This window comes from Otolemur garnettii, unplaced genomic scaffold (genome assembly GCF_000181295.1).
Source record: "Otolemur garnettii isolate 467f Iridium unplaced genomic scaffold, OtoGar3 scaffold00029, whole genome shotgun sequence".
Lineage (NCBI taxonomy): Eukaryota > Metazoa > Chordata > Mammalia > Primates > Galagidae > Otolemur > Otolemur garnettii.
In genome coordinates this window covers 15692209-15701779 of record NW_003852424.1, presented here as the reverse complement: position 1 = coordinate 15701779, position 9571 = coordinate 15692209, and the positions used below count along the sequence as shown (strand labels likewise).

At 45.3% G+C, this 9571-nt stretch overlaps 2 pseudogenes; one reads left to right on the top strand and one right to left on the bottom strand.

Moving 5' to 3' along the window:
- LOC105886883 overlaps window positions 1-8126 on the bottom strand; it is a 10458-nt pseudogene extending 2332 nt beyond the window's left edge.
- Window positions 8125-9571, top strand: part of LOC100948612 — a 22458-nt pseudogene continuing 21011 nt past the window's right edge.

Genomic DNA, 9571 nt, shown 5'->3' with positions numbered 1-9571 from the left:
AAAAGAAAAAGGAAAAGAAAAAAAATCCCCCCCAAACCCTAATATCTAAATCAAATTAAAAACTTTTAGTTCTAATGAATAGATAAATTTGGAGCTAAGCTTATAAATTTTTTTAAGTTTCATGACACACTAAGTTTTTACCTTGGTATATACTTTCTTTCTTTCTTCTTCTTTTTTTTTTTAGAGACAGAGTCTTACTTTGTTATTCTCAATAGAGTGCTGTGGTGTCACAGCTAGTAGAAACCTCTAGCTCTTGAGCTTAGGCAATTCTCTTGCCTCAGTCTCTCGAGTAGCTGGGACTACAGGCATCTGCCACAACGCCTGGCTATTTTTTTATTGCAGTTTGGCTGGTGCCGGGTTCGAATATGCCACCCTTGGTATACGGGGCCAGTGCCCTACTTACTAAGCCACAGGCATCACCCGGAATATGCTTTCTGTTGTGGGTACAACTCACCTCGGCTGTGTCCCCTGGTTTTTGTGCTGGTCTTCCCAGTTCTTTCCCAAAATGTAGGCACAGGAATTATTTCTTGTGAACTTTGTTATTTTCTGTTTCTTAGATATTTTTCCCCCATACATATCCTGTTGAGAAACTGTGCCACTGGCTTTAAATTGATCTGAAACAAAAAAGCAAAGAAATCTCCTAAGAAAGAAGACACTCAAGCAAAAAAAGACATGGTAGAGTGTCGCATTTTGAACAGACACAAATGTTAGATATTTTAGTAAATGCAATGAAATTATCACAGTTTTGAAACAAGAAACCTCTCTGTGATCCAAAATGACCAATGAAGCTTGTACCCACCTAACGATACTAAAGGAGCATCAAATCCTTTAAGTCAAGACAAAATAAAATCCATATAACATGCAGGGTTTCACTGTCACAAAATAATGATTATATATTTTACATCCATGATGGCTGTCCCCATGTCTATCTTTTTACCCAGATATTCCCTTTTCACATTTCAAATCTTGGAACAGCATTATTAACAAGAAATATTTGTTCTAAATATCTAAATGAGGGGGTGACATTACCCTCACCTACTAAGGCCAGGTTCTGGAAGGTTTCCCGCATCACATCTCTGTAGAGGTTCCTCTGGGCAGAGTTCAGCAAAGCCCACTCCTCCAAGGTGAAGTTCACAGCCACATCCTCAAAAACTAATGAATCCTAAAACAGCCAACATACATGCACAAGGCGTATGTGAGCATGAGAGCGCTAGCAAGCTGAACTCAAGGCAGAAGAAATTCAAACAAAATTCTGTGGTGTCCCAACATTTACTCTACAGGTTGACTGTCAGAACTCTTACTCTTCACGAGTACTTCCTGATAAACTTAACAGCACCACTAACACTTTGAACACATCTCTACATTTTTATTGTGACTACTCTTGTTTTATTCTCCTCTGTAAGCAGTGCAAAGAGAGAAATGCATACAAATAAAATAAATACTTCCATTTCAAATTGTACAGTAAAGGTATAACTCAGCAGGCCTCAGTTGACCAATCTTGCACACTTCACAGGTCTTTAGGACAAGCCTTTGATTGGCTACTGGGAGAAAATTCTTTGGAATATACTGCTTGATAAGTCTATCTGTATAGGTAGGGCCTTGGGCCATGAAAGAGAGTTTACACTAGAATGTGAATAAATGCCTGTTTTTGTCCATGTGGAACCTGAGCCACTTTGTTACCAGTTAGATCTCTGGAAGAGCTGGACAGTGTAGTTGTCGCATGGACACACCATGGCAATGTGACTAATCCTAACCCCTGGAGTACAAGGCCTGGTTAGTTCTGCTGGGCAGTTAACATCTCATACATGTTGTGACACATCATTGTTGAGAAAACTAAGGTCTGTGCAACTCCATTAGGAGGGGATAACTTGAAGTTTGCACCTGGTTTCTTCTGGACTCTTTCTCTTGTGTCTTTTTCCATTACTCATTTTAACACGTACCCTTTAACTATAACAAACTGCAACATTGGGTATAACAGCTTTTCTAAAATGCTTTTCTGAAATAAAATATTTCTGTGAAGTAAATATTTATGTATTTGTAGTGAATCCTCATACCTGAGCATGTTTTCAGGGACCCCATACAATTCCTTGACAAAAAGTAATTCAGAAGAGAGGCTTAATGGTCTATTGGAACTGGCAGAGTAAATTAGTGAATTTGGCCAGGTGTGGTGGTTTCTGCCTATGATCTTAGCATTCTGGGAAGCCAAGGAGGGAGGATCCCTTGAGTTCAGGAGTTCAAGACTAACCTGAGCGAAAGTCAGACCCCGTCTCTACTAAAAATAGAAAAACTAGTCAGGTATGGTGGGGTAAGCCTGTAGTCCCAGTTCCTTGGGAGGCTGAGGCAAGAGGCTTGCTTGAGCCCAAGAGTTTCAGGATCCTGTGAGCTATGATGACACCAACGCATTCTACCCAGGGTGACAGAGTGAGACTCTGTCTCAAAAAAAAGAAAAAATAATTAGTGAATTTGAAGATAGACTAACAGAAATTATACCATCTGAAGATAAAAGAACAGAGCCTTAGAGAAATTGGGACAAAGGCACTACAACAAAGAAGAGAAAAAATGGAGCTCCAGTGGTGCAATCAGTTAGCATGCAGTAATTACACAAAGAAGAGAGAAAAGCAGAAAAATTTTTCAAAGAAATAGCTATCCACCTCCCTACACTGACTACCTCCTTAAGTTGACCTAATCTTCATAGACCAGACATGCACTCATGTACATACCAGTACAGTAGGCCAAATTCCTTAGGTTGACCACCTCTGTATGATGAGCAGGTTATTACAGTCCTGTGGGTGGTCAACTGATAGAAGTTCTACTGTACTTATTAGGTGTCCTTGGGTTTTGAAGGCAACATATTCCTTATTTACAAATTTTACTTGAATCCATCTCTGTTGTTACCCACAAATCAGTCCACTGTCAATGGGACAACAAGAAGGTCTAGATTTTGTCCAAAGTGCAAGGACAATAGGATTCTATTGTGTTTCCCTCAGACTCCTCTGTAGAGGCTGCTAATGCCTCCGAGTCTGAAACCATTTTCATGGCAGTGGATTGTCCAGGGGTACCTGGTGCAAGACACTGCCCATGAAGTGCTGCACATTACTAAAGCAGTCACTACTGGTCACACGCTGGGCCCTGCTAGAGAAGGTGGCTCTCATAGGCCCTGAGGCTCTGTACCATGCGCCCTGATGCCTGGGATATGCAGGCTCACACATCCAGTGGCCCCTTTGCTGAAATGAAAGTGATATCTACAGGCAGAGGCAGACCTTGCCCTTTTAGCTCACCCTACCTGAAGATAGTCCTATGGGTGCAGGAGACAGATGGTACTCAGGAAATGTCCAGAACACTCTAACCATGAGTAGCAGACAGCTGCTGTTAGGAGCTCTACAGGAAGGATGACAATCCCTGGCAGACAGGGCAGTTGATGACACTTTGCTTTGGACTATTTGTTGGCCAGGCACACATGGGTAGTTTTCTTAAAGGGGCTGCATGTGTGCAAACAACACTGGCAAGGATGCACAAAGCACTCAACAGTGAGACAACACATTCAAATAATAACTTTGATTGACTATTTGAATTGAGCCCAGAACTCCGTGACATATCTTCCTGGCTCTCTCCAATGCCTTGAGAGGACTGGATGTGATGGCTCTTTCAAGCCCTACTTAATAAAGTGTGTTGCTTGGATGTTTGTTTTTCAAAATTCACTCAGACAAAACTCATGTTAAAGGACATAAGGCATAAACCAGTTATGGTTCAAACATCTGAAGTGAATTATAATGCAGTAACTGGACCCATCTGTGATGTTTGACTATTTTTTTTTTTTGAGTCAGAGCCTCAAGCTATCCCCCTGGGTAGAGTGCCATGGCATCACGCTCACAGCAACCTCCAACTCCTGGGCTCAAGCGAGTCTCCTGCCTCAGCCTCCCAAGTAGCTGGGACTACAGGCGCCCGCCACAACGCCTGGCCATTTTTTGGTTGCAGCCATCATTGTTGTTTGGCGGGCCCGGGCTGGGGATTCGAACCCGCCACCTTAGGTGTATGTGGCTGGCGCCTTAGCCGCTTGAGCCACAGGCGCCAAGCCTGTGATGTTTGACTATTAACAACTTTTAGAACCCCACCTCCCTTCCCTACCTGCCTCACATGAGGTAACCAATCAAGGAGGTCCCTGAGCACCACTCATCTTGTGATGTTGTTGAGCAGAAAGGTCAAACCACACAATCCCCCATCCGTACCCCCTAACCATGACAGCGGCCTGACTCGCTGTCTCTGCTCTCCTCATGCCACCTGGACCAGCCTGCCCACTCATCCTGATTTGCTCAGATTATTGAGTATTTTCTTCCCCTCCTGATGCATGTATCTCAACACCCCAAAACATTTTAAGTGGGGATGGAGGGTTCGTGATACCCCTAAAAGGGCAATCAGAAAGCAGAAGGCCAGCATGGGAAATTCCAAGATGAGGATAAGACAGGTGACTGGCTGGTTTCCTATTTTGATGTGGTCCAGGAGTGGAGCAGACGCCTTGTTCAGGCTGAGGCTTGCCTAAAGCCCCTTACTCACTCTGCGACATCTTGAATTTCTAGCCAGTTAGAAGGAAGAGACCAAACACCTGTTAACCACAAGTTCTGCTTTAGAGGGCAAGGAACTCTTCTGGAGCTACTGTAGGGCACAGTTAGGTTAAACTTCAACTAATAGTAACCTTCTCTTCATTTTATTAATAAAAATCTTGCCTGGGGATGGAGATTTAAAATGCTAATGCTACGTACAATGCAAGAAGCGAGATGTAAAGCTACTGCACAGGTGCTAGAAAAACCCTTCCTATATACCCTTCGGTATGACACTTATCTTTAGAAAAGCCATATAAAACCAATCCCCACACTAATTTGGGGAAGCAGCCCAAACCTTTCCTTTCCTTTAAAAGTTTATAAACTTTATTTTTCTTTGTTACTATGTCTAGTGATCTCTCTTGATTTCTATCCTGGGAGATTTACAAGAACCCAGAGATGTCAGTAACAAGGCTAAGACATCCAGTGCTTAAGACGCCCACAAAATGTTCTTAGAAGCACTGGTCATGATGGAAAAACGCCAGTGCTACTCAATGGCTACTGGCACTAGAATCCGCACATGAGAATGGTATGTTCCCATAAGGGAGCAATTGAGGGCAATGAAAGTGAATGCACTACCCTCCCATGGAAAATGACTAGCAATGTGATATGTGACACACAGTGGTACACACAGTACTCTGCCATGTGCATTCAACATCAAACCTGCAGAAATAAAATATATTGACTCAGGAATGTATACACTTATAATTCACCCAGAGAGAGGCCTGTCCTATGGAGTCCTCTCAAGTCGGGGGTCAGGGATGAAATTTTCTTCCAAATCTTGGTCTGACTCTCATTACACAGAAGCTCACTTTAGAATGTTTGGTTAATTGTACAATTGTTCATGCATTTTTTCTATATATTATTTTTATTACCTTTTTTTTTTTTTTTTTTTTTTGCAGTTTTTGGCTTGGGGCTGGGTTTGAACCCACCACCTCCGGCATAAAATTTTACCCTTTTAAGCCACAGGCACCACCCCTTTATTACTTTTTTAATCATAAAATTTAATTTACTTTTTCTAAGTAATAGAGACAGGGTCTTGCTCTTGCTCAGCCTGGTTATATGTATTTTACAATTTTTTTTTTTTTTTTTTTTTTTGAGACAGAGCCTCAAGCTGTCCCCCTGGGTAGAGTGCCGTGGCATTACAGCTCACAGCAACCTCCAACTCCTGGGCTCAAGCGAGTCTCCTACCTCTGCCTCCCAAGTAGCTGGGACCACAGGCGCCGGCCACAACGCCCGGCTATTTTTTGGTTGCAGCCGTCATTGTTGTTTGGCGGTCCGGGCTGGGGATTCGAACCCGCCAGCTCAGGTGTACGTGGGTGGCGCCTTAGCCGGTTGAGCTATAGGCGCCGAGCCATGTATTTTACAATTAAAGAGTTTGAGGTTGCAGTGAGCTATGATGCCATGGCACTCAACCTCAGGGTGACTGAGAGAGACTCTGTCTCAAAAATTAACAAATAAAAACTTGAAATAACCCAAACTATTGGGTTGAATGGATGAGCTAACTGGGCAACCCACAGCCCTGGATGCCAGCTTGTGTGCAAGGGGCTGAGGCAACAAAACCACAGAAAAGCCTTTGAGGGAGGAGGGTGATATTAATTGTAATACTCTGGTTGAAATTTCAAAAGAAACCAAATTAAAGAAAACACTGTTTGGTGATAAATAATGGTAGGTAAAGGTTAGAATTTGAATGGTGGACATGCTGGGGACAGGAGAGAGATGAAGGGGAACAGTTGCTAACACATATCCAAGGCTATTGGTTTATCTGAATGATGAGGCCACTGGTGTTTATGTAGCAAACCTTAATCCAATAGCCCAAAGCAATCATAAGTGCCACTTCAGAAGGGACAAAATGCCCTCAAGCACATTTGTAGGATGATCACCCTTTCAAAGATCTGTAGCCCCTTTGGCCACAAACAGCTCCTGCAGTGGTAGTTCTGAGAAGAGTTAGGTCCCTACAGGGGAAGGGTCCACAACAAGAAGTAACTGCACCGTCTTTGGCTCTCTGTGCAGTCTAATGATGAAAGTAGCTGGGCTCAGTGCAGGCCTCACCTTCCTGCCCCAGGTGCTACATACAACTGCTTCACTTTATTTATTTTATTTTTATTTTTTTGAGACAGAGTCTCAAGCTGTCTCCCTGGGTAGAGTGCCATGGTGTCACAGCTCACAGCAACCTTAAACTCTCTTGCTTCAGCCTCCCAAGTAGCTGGGACTACAGGCACCTGCCACAAGGCCCGGCTATTTTTTGGTTGTATTTGTCATTGTTGTTTGAAAGGCTGGGGCTGGATTAGAACCTGCCAGCTCTGGTGTATGTGGCTGGCACCCTAACTGCTGAACTACAGGCACCAAACCACAACTGCTTCACTTTAAATGACCCAAAGACCCTGCTCCCCGTGTCTGAGTGAGAATGCAGGAAAAACCGACTTTGATCCTGTGTTCAAGTAAGAGAAAGGAATTCTAAGGCATTTTTTTTGGCATTAAATAACGGGAAAATGCTTGTCTCTATCAGAAAACAGATACCAGATAATTACTATCCTCCGGAAAACAAATTGTTTGAAAATCACACTTGCAAACTCCACGGTTGTACAGGTCACATTTTAGAGAATTTACATTAATCTGATGTCCAGATTAACAGAAATGGAACGGGATTACACATTCACAAAATCTGCACCTCGTATGGAAGAGTAACAACGATTTTTATGAACATTTCAATCCATCTCTTCATCTACTGTTAGATATGTAACTAGGTACAGGCAGTCCTCGGGTCACTAACTTGACAGGTTCTGTTGGTTTGTTCTTAAATGGCATACCAATGAATGGGGAAGGAGTCAGGGACATGCGAAAACAAACGGTCCCTGACATGCCCATCCCCATTGGTATACGGTAAATTGAATTTGTATGTAAGTTAGAACAGGTACATTTACCTATAACCTGTAATAGCCTCCATTAGCAAGTGCAAGTCAAATATCAGTCATTTGTTTGTAACTCGGGGACATATACACACCTTTCCCCCGCAATTGAGGTGGAAGACAGAATATTCCCGAGAGACTCTACCCCAACGACATTCTTAGCTATGCCTCACAGTAACAGAAGTCAGCACCAGGAGACAAAGAACAGGTCAGAGAAACTTCCTATTTCCACCAAGTAGAAGAAAAAAGGGCAACAGAAGATACTTTAATAGTTCCTCAAATCTGTCGCCCAAATCAGGAATCATTAGGACTGCACTGGAACACAGCAGATAATCCCTAGGGCTGGTCACCCCCCTCCCAAGGCAGTTCCCCACAAGCCGTCCCGCAAAGCCTACTCGCTTGGGCTATCTCTGCAAAGTGCCCCCATCTTCTGACCATCCCTGTCGGTTCCGCCCTGTCCGCCATGACTGCGTGGCCCGTGGGCCCAGACACTGGTCCTCCCGCCCCCTTGACCCGGGGGTCTTCCCGGCGCACACATCAGCCCCACCCGGCCCGCGCTTCGCACCCGCTCCCTCCCCGGCTTGGCTTCCAGGATTGGCTCCCGGCCCCGCGAACTCGCCATGTCCCTGCCCCGCTTCTGGGTTCTCCAGGCGAGGTCCCAGCAGCCAGCGCAGGTGAGCGCGCTTAAGACCCGCTATGCCTGGACTGCTCCGGACCAGCTGGCCTCAGCCATCCACAAAGAGCAGCGACGCCCCATCCTCGGGGCCTGATTGGGCAGAGCTTGTGGCCATGGAGCCTCTGATTGGACCGTTTCCAACTCCCGCCCTCACCGAGTTCTGATTGGGCAGTGCATATATATTTTTTCCTCCCTCAGGCTCGTCCTGTTGAGGTCTTGGTCTGAGTTCCCGGTCCCCTGCAGTCCGAATAACAGGCACGTCACGAACACCCGTGGCTAATCCCGGCAGGCTGAGAGATTTCGCGTTTGAGATAACTCGTTCCGGCCCGGGGAGGACAGCGGCCTATCTCCGCAGTCGGCGGCCTCTTCCCCCACGAGGGCAGGAACCCCAGACACAGTTTTCCCACCCAGCGACACTAGTCCGGGGCAGGAGGGGCTAGGGCGGGACTGGGCGGCCAGGAGTCCTGCAGGGTCGCGGGGTCTGGGGTACGAGATCCCCAGGTCTGTGCTCTGTGCCTCAGACCAGACTCTTCAGTGTGATGTCACCACGTCGGCTCCGCGCGGACGGTCTGACAGTGGACATTGCCTCACTTTCACCTGCGCCTGTGGGGCTTGAGCGAGTGTTCAGTATCAGTGTTTTTATCAAAACAAACTCACCCTTCTGTCTTCCCCACAGGCTGGTGCACTTAGACTCGCCCCTGCATCCGAGCAAGCCCTAAACATGAGGAACACCCTAAAATCCCTGTTACCTGATTCCCGAAGATGGCCTGGGCTTGCCAGTCCTGCAGTCTGCGCCATCTTCCTTGGTCTCCCAGTTCCCCTTTACTGCCCACCTCACTTTACATAGAAAAGCAAAAACCGTTTTTATTTTTTATTCATTTATTAGAGACAGTCTCACTATGTCACCCTGGGTAGAGTGCTGTGCGTTACAGCTCACAGCAAACTCAAACTCTTGGGCTTAAGCAATTCTCTTGCTTCAGCCGCCTAAGTAACTGGGACTACAGGTGCCCGCCGCAATACCCGGCTATTTTTTGTTGTTGCAGTTGTCGTTGTTTTAGCAGGCCCAGGCCAGGTTCGAACCCGCCACCCTCGCTGCATGTGGCTGGCGCTGTAACCACTGTACTACAGGTGCCGAGCTGACAAAGGCGTTTTTATGTATGATTTTGAGATGCTTGCAGATTTCTGAGATGGGAACCTTGTCTCTATTCCAACAGTACTTTTGTGTAAAGTTTCTCCTTACCTAAGTGGTTGTGCTTTTTGTTTGACACTATTTATTTATTTGTTTTATTGTTTTGAAGATAGAATCTCACTTTGTCACTCTCCTGCCTCAGTCTTCCCAATAGCCTGGACTACAGGCACCAGCCAAAAAGCCCAGATTTTTTTTTTTTTTT